The 14,367-nt window shown below is 34.3% G+C and overlaps 2 long non-coding RNA genes across 3 annotated transcripts; both read right to left on the bottom strand.

Moving 5' to 3' along the window:
- Positions 1 to 3,708: 3,708 nt before the first annotated feature.
- On the bottom strand, positions 3,709 to 4,790 carry LOC113354536. The gene is made up of 2 exons (XR_003361936.1): positions 4,455 to 4,790; positions 3,709 to 4,013 (listed from the first exon to the last, which is right to left on the bottom strand). It is a non-coding gene; the product is annotated as an uncharacterized LOC113354536 (long non-coding RNA).
- Positions 4,791 to 4,977: 187 nt separating this feature from the next.
- Positions 4,978 to 8,113, bottom strand: LOC113354535. Of its 2 annotated transcripts, none has more exons than XR_003361935.1 (5): positions 7,786 to 8,113; positions 7,572 to 7,693; positions 6,700 to 6,743; positions 5,446 to 5,499; positions 4,978 to 5,138 (listed from the first exon to the last, which is right to left on the bottom strand). It is a non-coding gene; the product is annotated as an uncharacterized LOC113354535 (long non-coding RNA). The 2 variants fall into 2 exon arrangements; XR_003361934.1 differs by having other exon boundaries at positions 7,859 to 8,113.
- Between the last annotated feature and the right edge of the window lie 6,254 nt (positions 8,114 to 14,367).

Raw genomic sequence — 14,367 nt, 5'->3', positions numbered from 1 at the left:
AATAACTATTGTGAGAGACTTGTTCACCTCCTATCAGAGGATAGGGAATGTCGAGAAACTCTATATGAGTAACTCATCTGTGACAGAGGTTGCATAAAAAGGAAAGGTCGAGCATAAGCTCATATCTGTAATGTTCTCACATTTTCATGTTTCGGACATATGCAAGAATCTTGTATCTTGTTCAGTTGTAGATGGTAAAGATTTAAGATATCAATTGAATCTGGAAAGCTTGTTGTAACTAACGTCAGTGGTTTTTTAGGCAAGGGTTATAAAACTTAGGGTCTATATAAGCTTAACGAAAAAAAATGATGAAATGAACATACTAATTCTTGTGTTTTCTTTTGTGTGGTTGAATGTTTGCATGATAGACTTGGAACCTTAAACTTATAAGTCAATGCATAAACTGGCTAGCTTAGGCTGCGTATGATGGGTGTCGTACCCTCAACAAATTAATAATCTTATTTCCACACAACTAACTGGTAATATAATGGAAGTAAGGATCGTTTCCACAGAGAGCAGTGAGTTTTAGTTGTCAAAGTGTCACAAAGGGGGGTTTTGTTTTAGATTGTAAACGAAATAGATAATCAAAGCAATTAAAGTTGAATTGTAATCAATAGAGAGATATGATCAAGGAATCCTTCTTCGTATATAAACCGTCAATGAGATATTATAATTGCCTACTCTTCGTTAATCACATATTATCACCAACCGTAGAATAACAGCTAGATCAGTGCTATCCCCTAAACTCCTTATATCACTGGATACGGAAGTTCTCGCCTACCAGATTTTATTCAACGAACCACCAAGTAGTAGATCACTCAAGGTGTAATCCAATCGAATGCTTTATATTTTGTGAATTTATAGGTTGATCCTACTAGTTAGACTCTTAGATCAAGGTCCACTTTTTAGTATTTTTTACATACACAATCGCTCCACAGAATCCATCTGCAAGGTTTTGTGTTCTCTACTTATGTAAAAGTTATTCGACGATTACTTATCTCCTAACTCAATACTAGCAATAGATTGAATCAACAAATCAATTTAGTTGGCCACCTAAATAATATATCAATCAATCATAAATATTCAAATAGTATAAACAAACGATAATCATATGAAGAACTTCAAAGTAAATTAATATAATAACTCAAATATTGTTTACAACTTAGAATTCATCCTAAATCAATAGGTGTTTAGCTACTCATGGATGTAGAAACATCCATGATATATATGATAGAAAAGTTAAGAGATAACGTTACGATTGAGAATCGCTCCGAAACCCTAGCTTTGATATTTCTCCTCTCCAAGACTTACAATTTCGTGACCTAATGATGTGATATCATTTTACATAACCTAACACCTTTTTATAGGTTTACATTGCTTGGTCTTCACGTATTTAGTTTTGTTCAAGAACCCGACCCGAAATTATGACCTAACGACTCCAAACGTTCCCTTAGTCCTTCCAAAGTGTAAATACATCTTTCCTACTATCTAAGTTCTCGAAACCAGTCCGCAAACTTCAAACTCCAGCAGAAATTTTCGGAATTAAGTCGGCGAACCCGGTATGCGAACCTAATTCGCGGACTTCACTGTCTTTGGTATTTGATAAAAATTGTTTTGGCCACAACTTCTTCATCCGAACTCGGGATGGCCTCATTCTTTTTGCATTATTTTTATATTTAAATTCTCTTAAAGATAAGGATGAGAAATCCTAATTTTAATGAGTTAAGATCGGTCTTTGGCCATTCTCTTGATTTTGAGCGTTTTGCTCCTCTTCGTCGCACTTCTTCAACTTCTCTTGGATGTGGGCACTTGGATACTTGGAATACTTTTCTTTATAGCTCTTTTCAGAACTTTGTAGCTCTTTTTTGGATGATTCACCTATTTGAGACAAATAAGAGAAACCAAAGTAATAATACGAAAGTATGCAAGAATAATGGCTAAAACAAGTATGTTATGGATACTAAACTCATATGAATTATGCACTTATCAAATTCCCCCACACTTAGCTTTTGCTAGTCCTCGAGCAAACTAAATAAAAATAATCCTAAATACAACAACTTCATCTCGTTGAGGATACGGTTACTCTTAGCATGAATAACAGGTCTTTAAACCCCTAGGTGTCCCTGGTGGACGAGTTATAGTCTCATGAGGGATTACAAGAGGTATACCCACAAAACCTAGGTTTTTTTCTCTCCTTGGAAGAACCACTAAAGATAGACACAAAGAAAAAAGCCAAATAATTAGCTTGCATATGTTCTCTAGCTACAAACATCCCACATACATTCCAATCATCACACATAAGTAATTACTTACGTGTATCATTCAACCTGATTGCAAAATTCTACTAAAATAGTCATCGTACTTGTTGCAACGTTTGTCACAACACTCTACTGGAATCACATGGATAGACAAGATAATGGAAATATAAAAATGAAGTGTGCAAATGTTGACTTAAGTGAAAGATGTTACCCACAATACTTGTATGAATGTCGTCAAAGGATATATATTTATAGCGCAATAGTTGAGCGAAGCACCCATTTAACTTGACCACATGATTAGATATTCTAAGCGCATGTTTCCTTGGATCCTGCGTTCCATGCCTGCTTAGGCGACGGAGACAGGGACAACGTTTCACGCATACTGCCACCCAAGTGTCAAGAACCTCATCAATAGTCTCTTTGACTTGCTATATAATGATGATATGGTTTTTATTTTTATCGACTACATGATTAGATATTCTAAGAGCATGTTCCTTTTCAACAAATATGTGATAGTTGCCTTGGATCTTGCGTTCCACGCTTGCTTAGGCGACGGAGACAGGGACAACGTTTCACACGTATTGCTATCCAATTGTCGATAAATGAAGAGGAGCCTTATATAAATATATTTTTTTCTTTTCCTTTTCTCTCTTTTTTTTTTCCGGCTCACTCTTTATGAGTGTAAGACAATTGTCTTATGGGGCTTTTATAAACTCAACCAATGATTACCTTGCTACAACATTCACGGCAGTATCAGGATCCCACCAAATCACTTTAGAGAAACATATAACTGCAAAAATAAAAATGAAGTGATTCAGTAATGATTAATTGCGAGGATAAATCTTTCAAACGACTACCATAGCTTAGTTTCACAATCAATTATGAAAGTATATATAATTAAGGATTTTAGAATGATAAAGTGGAACTCAATCTATAGCCGTAAGAACTGTTTCAACCTTGAAAGGTTTAGAGTGTCATCCTAAATACCTCATAATTAACTCCAAAAGATGAAGTCTCAAGAATGGAAGAAATCAAAGAGTATTGTTATTATGTGTATATGAAAATAGTAGATATTAAATGCTCGCCCACACTTACACTCAACATTGTCCTCAATGCTCAAAACCGAAAATTCTGATTTCTGACATAACAACCCTGAAAAACTCAAAACCTGTACCAATGGGGAGGGAACTAGGAAAACATTCTAAACAAAAGTTGTTCACCTACGTGTTTTCTATAAAACTAGTGGAAAATGGAAGTTAAACCACTGCCAAGACAATAGGTAATATCTCTAAAAACGACTGTGTTCATCAGTTGGATTATTTTGCTTATATTTTACAAAAAAAAAAAGATTTGATTCAGCTGAATCTCAAGCTGATTCAACTGAATATCAAGCCAAATCAGAAATAAGATCAAAAGTAAAGTTAAATAAATATTTACATTGAAAGATGGATTCAATGTACAAATTCAACCACTTTAAGATATAAAAATTTCAACAGTAATTCAATTTTTTTACAAACCTTACAACAAAAAACTTAACAATCTTCATATAGTTTAGAATTTAACCCACAAGAAGTAACATGAGAGAAAGAAAACTGAAGAATGTCATTCATTTTGCAGCTAACTACCATGTAGCATGTTTTGCAGCAATTTTTAAAATCTGAACTGCAACACTGGTGTTTCTAGCTGCACCAAATCTATTGTTCTTTCTGTTGTAGCTCCACCATTCATAGAATGTACTTTGTTAACTTCAAAACCCTATAAAAGCAAAAGATGAACATTAGCACACCATACTGCTCAAACTTGGATGAAAAAACGCAAATAACTCATGCCATCCCATCTCAAATCAAGATTAGCTATATTTCTAGTTGGCACGATGAAATATAACGATCAAATAGGAACGTGGAACATGAACAGTTTTCACGATCAACCAGGAGTATTTAGTATTATGATCATAACGCAATTTTAGCATACAAAATGCAGTGAAACATAGATATTTTCCATCGACAGAAATTCATATATTAATACTACCCACCCATTGTGATGATTAACAGACACCATTTGAGGAAAGTCAATCATGGTAACCTTCTAGTCGTCATCAATCTACCATTTACATAGGGTAAAAGCATTAACTAAGAGTGATGCAACTTCAGAATACCAGACATATATGAAATAATCTACAAGGTCTGAACTACTTACCATTATGTTGAATTCATTAAAGTCACAACGTACAAGTCCAACTTCATCCAAACAAATACCAAGAAAATTAATCGTTTAAAACATAATGTCTGGATTCTGAATTTCTTTCACCTAGACACTGGGTAGGAAACAAAACAAATCGGTTATCATACAAGACATTTCAATTTGCATAAGGATCATCTTATAAAGATAGCAGATAGGAATTAGATCTGATATTCTTATATTGAAGGAAATCTTTGTTGTGTACAAGATTTTAAAGCGAAAGGAAACATCATGTGGTGGTCAAATATATACATAAAGTAAAAAACTTAATAGAGATTGTTCTTGCAGTAAATAAACTTGGACAAGTCCCATAATCATATATTGTCTATTAATATCCACAACATTTGGCACAAGAAACTATTCTTCTCAAAGTCCTAAATAAGCAGGTAAAGTCTTTATTTACATACCAATCATGTCGATCATCAAATCAAGATTAGAAGGGAAAACAAACAGAGAAGCAAGTAAACCTTCATAATAGCAAACTCCTTGTGTGAAGCAAGTCATGAAACGTAAATCCAGTTATAACTACTGCGGCGTTGTAAATAGTTACGCTTACCTTTGATTTTCCTGAAAGAGATTCTACCCAACCTATGCGGCTTCATTTTCATTGTTGTGCATCTTCTGTAGCCACCTCGTATATACCTTCATAAAAAAGGAAAAACTAATGGTGTGTTATGAAACTATTGAAAACACATTAATCAAACACTACTCTGTTCTAGCAACCAATTACATCCATGCGAGAGAACTTACTCGACTCTTTTCAAACAGAATAATGTGCCCTGGTCATCATACGTCTAATTGAACCTCATGGTGACTAGTATCACTAATATCAAGGATTCACCATCTTCATATATAATATACAAAGTTAAATGACTTAAGGCAGACATGGAGTGACGAGATATTGCATTTCATCAGGAAAAATAAAAGGAGTTAGTACAATCCCTTTTACCAGTTAAGATATAAGCTGCATCCATGTGTTCTTTCCCTCCCGTTTCCTATTTTCCTGCACATCATAAACACATAACTGAATTTGTATCCCTAAATTAACATCATATCTTCATAAAACTAGAAAAATATTAAAGCAACTAGAAGCACTTCTTCTTCTAGTAACCACGCCTTTAAGAGTTCGAACTCAGATTCAAATAAATCATATACAGTCTAGATGAACCTTTTCAAGTGAATTATAAACCAATACAGAACCTACAGTAGATACAGACTAAGCAACAACAAAAACATTGGGTCTCCTTCGATGTTGTGAAGAACTTGCCATGACAGTTGAAAAAACATGTAGTGTCTCCAAAGAATCATGATGGAACAAAAAAAACTCTATAAATCTAAAACATTCTACACATCAAGTGAACTTAATACCATTTTTGAGCTTCATCAAGTTAAGGACATACAATTTAAAACAAATCCCTAACTGGAATTAGGATTACTACATATAGAAACCCAAATTAAAAATTAAAAAAAACCCTGAATCTCTTGACTATGGTTGTGACCATCTTTAAAGATTAACCTTTCAATTCCAGTTTAAGAGCACTACGGTTTAGAAATGTGATCAATCAATAATTAAATTGTGGACCATTTGCCTTGACAAAAGATATACATCATGTGCATTTTTGTCTTTGAAACTGATCATTCCTAGAACACAATAATTTCATAAAATTTTCATATTTCAATATTTTACACAAACTCTCACTATACCTACCACTACTAAATCTAATTTTATATAACTTGTGACAGCGCCAGCTTCTACACATTCTTTCTACCATTCTCTCAAACATGTTATATACGCAATGTATGCTAAACACAAGAAAAAAACTCAACTTAATATTATCTCTACACACCTCTTCTTCTCCTACAAAAAGAGATCATGACTCTTATTTATCCTTCAAATGAAATCTGATAGTTTTCAAATAGCAAATCTGATAAACTGCTTAAAGAATGAAAGTTGTAAAGCCAAATAAAGAAAACATTATGTCGATCAACTAATGTCACAACAGAATGGCACACACACACAATATTAAATAGTAAATTCCATAGCAGGCATGTCTTGCCACACATATTTCCATAACAGTTCAATAATAACTCTCAAGGATAGTTTACATGGTAGGCATCATCAATAAGTTTTATGTTCAACTTCACAGCATAATAACCAAAGTGAGAAGCTGGTTATTATCTGAAAACCCAATATATAAATTACCTTCTTTTTCTCTTCCTTCTGATTCAACTTTGCCTCGAAATTTCCTGTAACAAACAATTTTAATCTATTTTTATAAAAAATAAAAATCAAAAAGACTATATTAATTTAAATATAACAATATCAGTAGTTTATCCTTAAGCAACATCAACAACAAAAATCCCAAATCAAATTAAAACCCTTATTCAAAAACAGATTTAATCCTAATTCATTGACATTAGCTTATCCTTATGACAGTTGGCGTTAGATTATCCTTTACCCTTTATTAAAACCCAGAAACTCAAATCTACGAAACTAATTTAAGAGTACCAACAAGATTTATTCGATCTTGAACACTCAAAACTTCAATAAAACAAAACTAATAGGGTGTTAGTCCTCAAGTGAGTTGGGGGAGTTGGGTGTAGTTTGGTTTTTTCCTGTTAGTCGTGGGGGAGTTCAAAGGAGTCTCTCGAAATCTCTGTTAGTCGTGGGAGAGTTTAGAAGAGTCTCCCGAACTCCCTAGAAAACCCTGTTAGTCGTGGGGGAGTTTGAAAGAAACTCTCAAACTCCCGGTTAGTCGTTAAAATTAGAATGCTAGGGAGTTGGTGTTTTTGTGGGAGTTCTGGGGAGTTCTAGGGAGTTTATAGTGTATTTTTTCCTCACTCCAAATCTCTCAAAAAAGTAGAGATTTCTGGAGAGTCTCTCAAACTCCCCACACTCAAAACACCAAACTCTCTCAAACTCCCCACACTCTCTTACACTCCCTCAAAATCCCCAAGATTCAAAATACATTAAACTCCCCCAAACTCACTCGTGGACTAACCCCCTGTAAATCAAGGTTTTCAGATACAAAAAAACAATCAAATTAAGTAAAGGGTTTTTGAGAATATTATTACCCGCAGTAAGAGAAGATTCAATATTAGATTAAGGGGTTTTATTTCTTAAACTTAAAGAAGAGATCTTAAAACCACTTTAGTTGAGGAGTTCTGTTGAAGGTAAAAATAGAAAAGGAAACACCCTGCAAAAATGGGAGAAGACGAAGAGAAATTATATCGTTAATAATACAAAAAGTCTATCAAATTTACCAAATAAGAACAATATTGATATTACCCTGATGATTTCAGGAGCAAAGAGACTAGATCTAGGGTAATAAATTTTTCTATTAATTTCTGATGATACATACGTTTTGATTTTGAGATAGGGATTATGATGAAGCTACGATTTTGAGAGTGAATTCGATCTGTGATGTGAAGTGAGGTTCGTCTTTGATTTCTAATTAATGAGAAACAAATTGGATTTTTATTTCTTGGAGGATTTATTGAATTTGAGTATGAGAACGAAATAATAAGAAAGCTTGTGAAAATTGAACTGTTGATGGTGATAAAAGTAAAAAGTTGATGATTTGGGGATGAAGAAGATGGGTATATTATTTGCATAAGTAGGGGATCTCGTTCTGTGAATGAGTTAGGGTACTGAAGAGAGAAACGTGTGGGTATTAACGCCTGGCACCGGTACTATAGAAACTTTTTTCTCCCATAGTCATTCTTTTACTCGATAAAAGAGCTATGGTTTATTACAAAAATACCCCTTTATAGAACGACTGTGAATGAAACATGTTTAATTTTTATCATGAAAACTACTGTGTCTCACAGCTGATACAGTTACCACTAGCCGAAGGAAGTTGTTTTTATTAAAGCCTAGGAAGTGGTTTAAAACCCATTATCCACTAGTGTAAGGTGTCAAAATTTCACAGTTTTTCAATAAACGGTCTGACTTTTCTTCCGAACTGACTGACGTGCAATCTGAAAAAGTTCTGGAAAAATATCGAAACTAAAATGTCCAGGCCTATCGCTCCTACGTAACAGACTCCGAATTCACATTTTCTTTTTGGAAAAGAAAGGTATGTCCGTCCTCTTTAAAAGTGGGGGTCAACCACTCAAATCGGACTTCGTATGAAGTCTCGAGAGCTATTTCCGTAACAAATGTGCAGTCAGAATTTTCTGACGAGAATTCGTCAAAACTTTCATTATAGATATAGGACTTGTAAAATCTAAGATGGGATTGCAAAATATGATATGCAAAACTAAGAAAATTAAAAACAAAAGTAATAGAGATACAAAGCCGATGGGTTGCCTCCCATTTAGCGCTTACTTTAATGTCCTCAGCCCGACTTGGCATTCCGTCAATTACTCCTCCAGAGGGAGATAATCATGAAATCGTTGTACATCCATATCCACATAAGCAATGCTTTCATAATATGGCTTCAATATATGGTCGTTCACCTTTAAATTTGTTCCATCTCTAAGACTAGAAATTTCAACTACGCCATGAGAATAAACATTAGCAACAACATAGGGTCCAATCCATCTGGACCTTAGCTTACCAGGAAATAGTTTAAGACGAGAGTAAAAATAAAAGAACTTTTTGACCCACAACAAAACTCTTCCGTGAAATCATCTTGTTATGAAAAGTTTCATCTTCTCCTTGTAAATACGAGAACTCTCGTAAGCATCATTACATATCTCCTCTAGCTCATTAAGTTGTAACTTCCTTTGTTTCCCCGCATTGTCATAATCCATGTTACATATCTTTATCGCCCCAATATACCTTGTGTTCAAGTTCAACAGGAAGATGACAAGCTTTGCCATAAACCAATCGATATGGAGACATACCAATCGGTGTTTTGTATGTCGTTCTATACGCCCAAAGTGCATCGTTAAGCCTATAACTCCAACCTTTCCGTGTAGTGTTTACGGTTTTCTCAAGAATGGATTTAATCTCACGGTTTGAGATTTCAGCTTGCCCACTAGTTTGTGAGTGATACGGCGTACCAACCTTGTGTGTTATGTTATACTTCTTGAGAAAAGCATGGAAGGATTTTTGAAAATGCGAACCTCCGTCACTGATATCCACTCTTGGTGTACCATGTCTAGAGAAAATATGTTCCTTCACAAACTCACAAACAACTTGAGAATCAATAGTAGGAGTGGCATTAGCTTCCACCCATTTTGAAACATAATCCACAGCAAGAAGTACATAAAATTTTCCATTAGAATTGACAAAAGGACCCATAGAATCAATTCCCCACACATCAAATACTTCAACAACAAGAATTGGTGTGAGTGGCATTTGATTTCGAGCACCTAGATTACCCGTTCGTTGACATCTATCATAACATTTGCAAAAAATATATGCATCTTCAAATAGGGTAGGCCAATAAAAGCCACTTTCAAGTATTTTGAAAGCGGTACGTTTAGAACCAAAGTGACCACCACATGCATATGTATGAAAAAAAGTAAGAATAGACTGAAATTCAGAATTAGGTATGCACCTACGGATGATTTGATCAGAACCGTATTTCCACAAGTAGGTTCATCCCACACATACTGCTTGGCTATTTTCTTAAGCTTAAGCTTTTGAAAATTAGACATTGTACTAGGTACTTGTATTGTAACCAAATAGTTCACTATATCCGCGTACCAAGGTGTTGAATCTTCAATTGAGAAAATTTGTTCGTATGGAAAACGATCTTGTAGAGGGAGTTCTTCTTCGGAAACAACAAGTCTACTAAGATGATCAACAACAGTATTTTCAACACCTCTTTTATCCTTAATTTCATAATCAAATTCTTGCAACAGTAGTATCCGTATAAGTCTTGCCTTAGCTTCTTTCTTCTTTAGTAGGTACCTAAGTGCTGCATAATCAGAATACACAACTACTTTTGAACCCACCAAATAGGATCTAAATTTTTCTAGTGCAAACACTATAGCCAAAAATTCTTTCTCAGTGGTAGAATAGTTTATTTGTGCATCGTTTAGGGTCCTAGATGCATAATAAATCACATGAGACAGCTTGTCTACTCTTTGACCCAAAACGGCTCCAACTGCGTAGTCATTTGCATCACAGATTAATTCAAATGGTAAACTCCAATCCGGTGACTTGATAATTGGTGATGTTGTCAACAACTCTTTCAACTTATCAAAGGCATCCTTGCACCCTTTGTTGAAGTCAAAAATAACCTCTTTTTGCAATAATTTGCACATCGGCATTGAGATTTTAGAGAAATCCTTGATAAACCGCCTGTAAAAACCTGCATGACCAAGAAAATAACGGATTCCCTCACCGAAGTGGGATATTGTAAGTTTCTTATTAAGTCTATCTTTTCTTTGTCAACTTCGAGCCCTCGAGAGGACACAATATGACCGAGCACTATGCCATGGTTTACCATAAAATGTCATTTTTCCCAATTAAGAACAAGTTCAAGATTTTGTAAACAAATATCAAATGAATCACCATAAACACTAAAATCATCCATAAATACCTCAATTATGCGTTCCACAGAGTCAGAAAATATATTGACCATACATCTCTGAAAAGTGGCAGGCGCATTGCAAAGACCAAACGACATCCTTCTATAGGCAAGCGTACCAAAAGGACAAGTAAAAGTAGTCTTCTCATGATCCTTCGGTGCAATAAAAATCTGATTGTAGCCCGAATAACCGTCCAAAAAGCAATAATGTGAATGTCCCGCTAACCTCTCTAACATCTGATCAATTAAAGGCAAAGGAAAGTGATCCTTTCGGGTTGCTGAATTAAGCTTTCTGTAGTCTATGCACACTCTCCATCCTGTTTGAACTCTTGTAGGAACGAGTTCATCATCTTGATTTCTAACAATAGTGACACCTTCTTTCTTAGGCACCACTTGAACCGGACTAACCCATTTACTGTCAGAAATTGGGTAAATCACCCCCACACTTAGTAATTTGAGGATCTCTTTTTTCACGACCTCCATCATTGGGGGGTTAAGCCTACGCTGAACATCACGTACTGGCTTGAGATCAACTTCCATTAGGATTCTATGCATGCACATGGATGGACTAATGCTTTTGATATCGGCAATTGTCCAACCAATAGCCATTTTGTGCTCTTTCAGAACCCTAAGTAGACGTTCTTCTTGTATTTGGGTGAGGTTCTTTGCAATAATCACCGGAAGTTATTCTTTATCACCCAAGTACGTGTACTTTAAGTGATCCAGAAGCGACTTCAAGTCAAGTTTCGGTGCCTTCACAATAGAAGGTAAAAGAAACTCATTAGTTATGGGTAAAGAAATATAAGAAATATTACCCGGTTTAGCTTATTGTAATGTTGTTAAACCACCACACATCTCCACTAGATATTTGGCTAACTCAACGTCCAGGTTCGGTTTACCGTGAACGTCCAAATCAATACTATTGCGTAACACAACTCCAAGTTCATCTTCAGCATTCAAATCAAACATTTGTTGTGCTAACGAACCAATAACATCAATGGAGAAAGAAGAGTGAACATCACTAGGATAGCGCATGGTTTCAAAAATATTGAACTGTATGATCTCTTTATCAAATTCCATAGTGAGTGCACCACTATCAACATCAATCTTCGTCTTCGCAGTTTTTATAAACGTTCTCCCAAGAAGTAATGAAGTAGATGAACAATTATCTCCATTATGCATATCCACAATGTAGAAATCAACCGGAAAGATTAACTGATTCACTTGAACTGACACGTCCTCAAAGAATCCCTTAGGATATATATTGGACTTGTTAGCCAATTGAATAGTGATCTTCTGATATGGGACATATCGTGACAAGTTACATATATTTCAAGATTTGCATAAATCTTGGATATTTATCTATTTTAGTATTATATTTATTAGGATAATTAGTTTCTTGTTTAGATTTATCTTGTGTTATGGAAATAATATATTCTCTTAGGCTAATTTAGGAATGTTAGGATTTCATAGGTTTTATGTTTGCCGGCTATATATAGAATTTGCAGTGTAACTTCCTCTTTAACTTGGATTAGCTCGTGTAATGAAAATACCATTTGGTTAAAAAACCTGTTTGATTCTCTTTGAGAGATTGATCATCATTGATCGCTTATTTTTCATTTGCTCCTGGATTGGAGTTTCTATCATCACCGTTAAGGAGTGGATTCTCCTTGTTTTATCTTCTTTTGGCTCCTATTACCGGAGTGAATTCTCCGCGTGTCGGTTTATTTCAAATCGTTTCCGTTGTGCCGTATCATGTGGTATCAGAGCAGGCTTTTCCTGTGATGTTCATCTGTGGGTTTTTCTTAGAAGGATCGATCGAGGAGTGTCGTGATATCTAGGTATTTTATAAAGAATAAGAAAGAAAAAAAAATTATCAGAGAAGTACTTCAGTTTCGGTTCTTATCCTTCTCATCAATCAGTTGTTTTTTAAAGCATTTTGGAAGTTGAAGATTTATGTTTTTTTTTATCATCAATCACCACCTTGTTTGGAGAGGAACTTAATATATATGCAAGAGTCAAGATGCAGGAACAAAACTATACTTTCCGTGGTCGATATATACTGCAAAAAGAGACTTTTGGATTTTGTTATCGATGGAGGTTGTGAACAAAATTTGGTTTCCATCAAAATGGTGGAAGCATTGGGTTATGAGATGGACTAGTATCCCGTACCAGACCAGATTAAATGGGTGACCAACGACGAAGGCATAGTCACTTGTTTGAGTGTTTGCAAAATTCCTATAACAATCGCTACAACAAACAAACGTATTTGTGACATTATGTTTGCAACATCATTGAAAACGTCATAAATATTAATTATGTGTGACAGTTTTAGTGTAACAAAAATATTGTGTTAGCTATATCCCCAGAAGTGTCAGAATAGGTTACTTTCTAGACCTGCTATTCTGTCGCAAATATTTATTTTTAAAATAAAAAATAAATAAAATTAATATGATTTTTCGCAACGTTTTTAAGTGTGGGAAAATTATTATTTTTTAATTTTTAATTTAAAATTACTATTATTTTCTATAATCGACATTTCAGAAATGTTACAAATAATCATGTATATTGTTAACACCAAAATCTGTCACAAATATCCAATTATTCACGACATTGTGTAGTCGTTGAGAATAATATATTTTTCCTAGCACTCTCATCCGTTGCAAGTAAGCTCATGTATTACTAACATTTTATGATGTTGGTAAAATCCTTTATTTGCCACTCAAAAATAATGTCACAATAATGACATTTTTGCGCGCATGTATCTATTAGAAATACCTTTTTACATTGTCGATAATATAAAATGTTGTAAATACAACGGTTGTCCTTGTCGTATATAATGCATAATAAATGATTTTTATTTTAAACGTTTTCATATGTCGTAAAAAGAAATAGTTTGTAGTTTTTCATGTTATAACTACAACTTCTTAGCTCATTCGAATTTATATGATTTGAGTTTTTCTTTCAAATTTTGTATCCACTACGATGCTTATTAGTGTTGTACAATTTTAACGATGCTTATTAATGTGCACAATTTTTCTATGACCGCTAGAATGGAAAATATTTTCTTAATGTAAAATTAGTTGTGTGGCGCATCTCCTTTCATACTCTGTTTTTTGTTCGTTCCTAGTATCTTCAATAGTTTATTTACTATTATAGTTCAAAATGACAATTTTCATTCAAATAACAGGTCAACATATCCAAACAACTAGCAACCAAGGTCCTTTGCAAAAAGAAAGGAAAAAAGAGGTCTACAACACACACACACAAAACACAAAAAAAACACCAAAAAAAAAAAAAAAAGTGGTTGAGAAACACATTTTTTTAATCAATATCACTCTCACCACTTGATATAATACCTTCATCTTCACTATCTTATTCAC

Source organism: Papaver somniferum, chromosome 2 (assembly GCF_003573695.1).
Source record: "Papaver somniferum cultivar HN1 chromosome 2, ASM357369v1, whole genome shotgun sequence".
Taxonomy (NCBI): Eukaryota; Viridiplantae; Streptophyta; class Magnoliopsida; order Ranunculales; family Papaveraceae; genus Papaver; species Papaver somniferum.
This window is presented reverse-complemented; position numbering and strand designations above follow the sequence as displayed.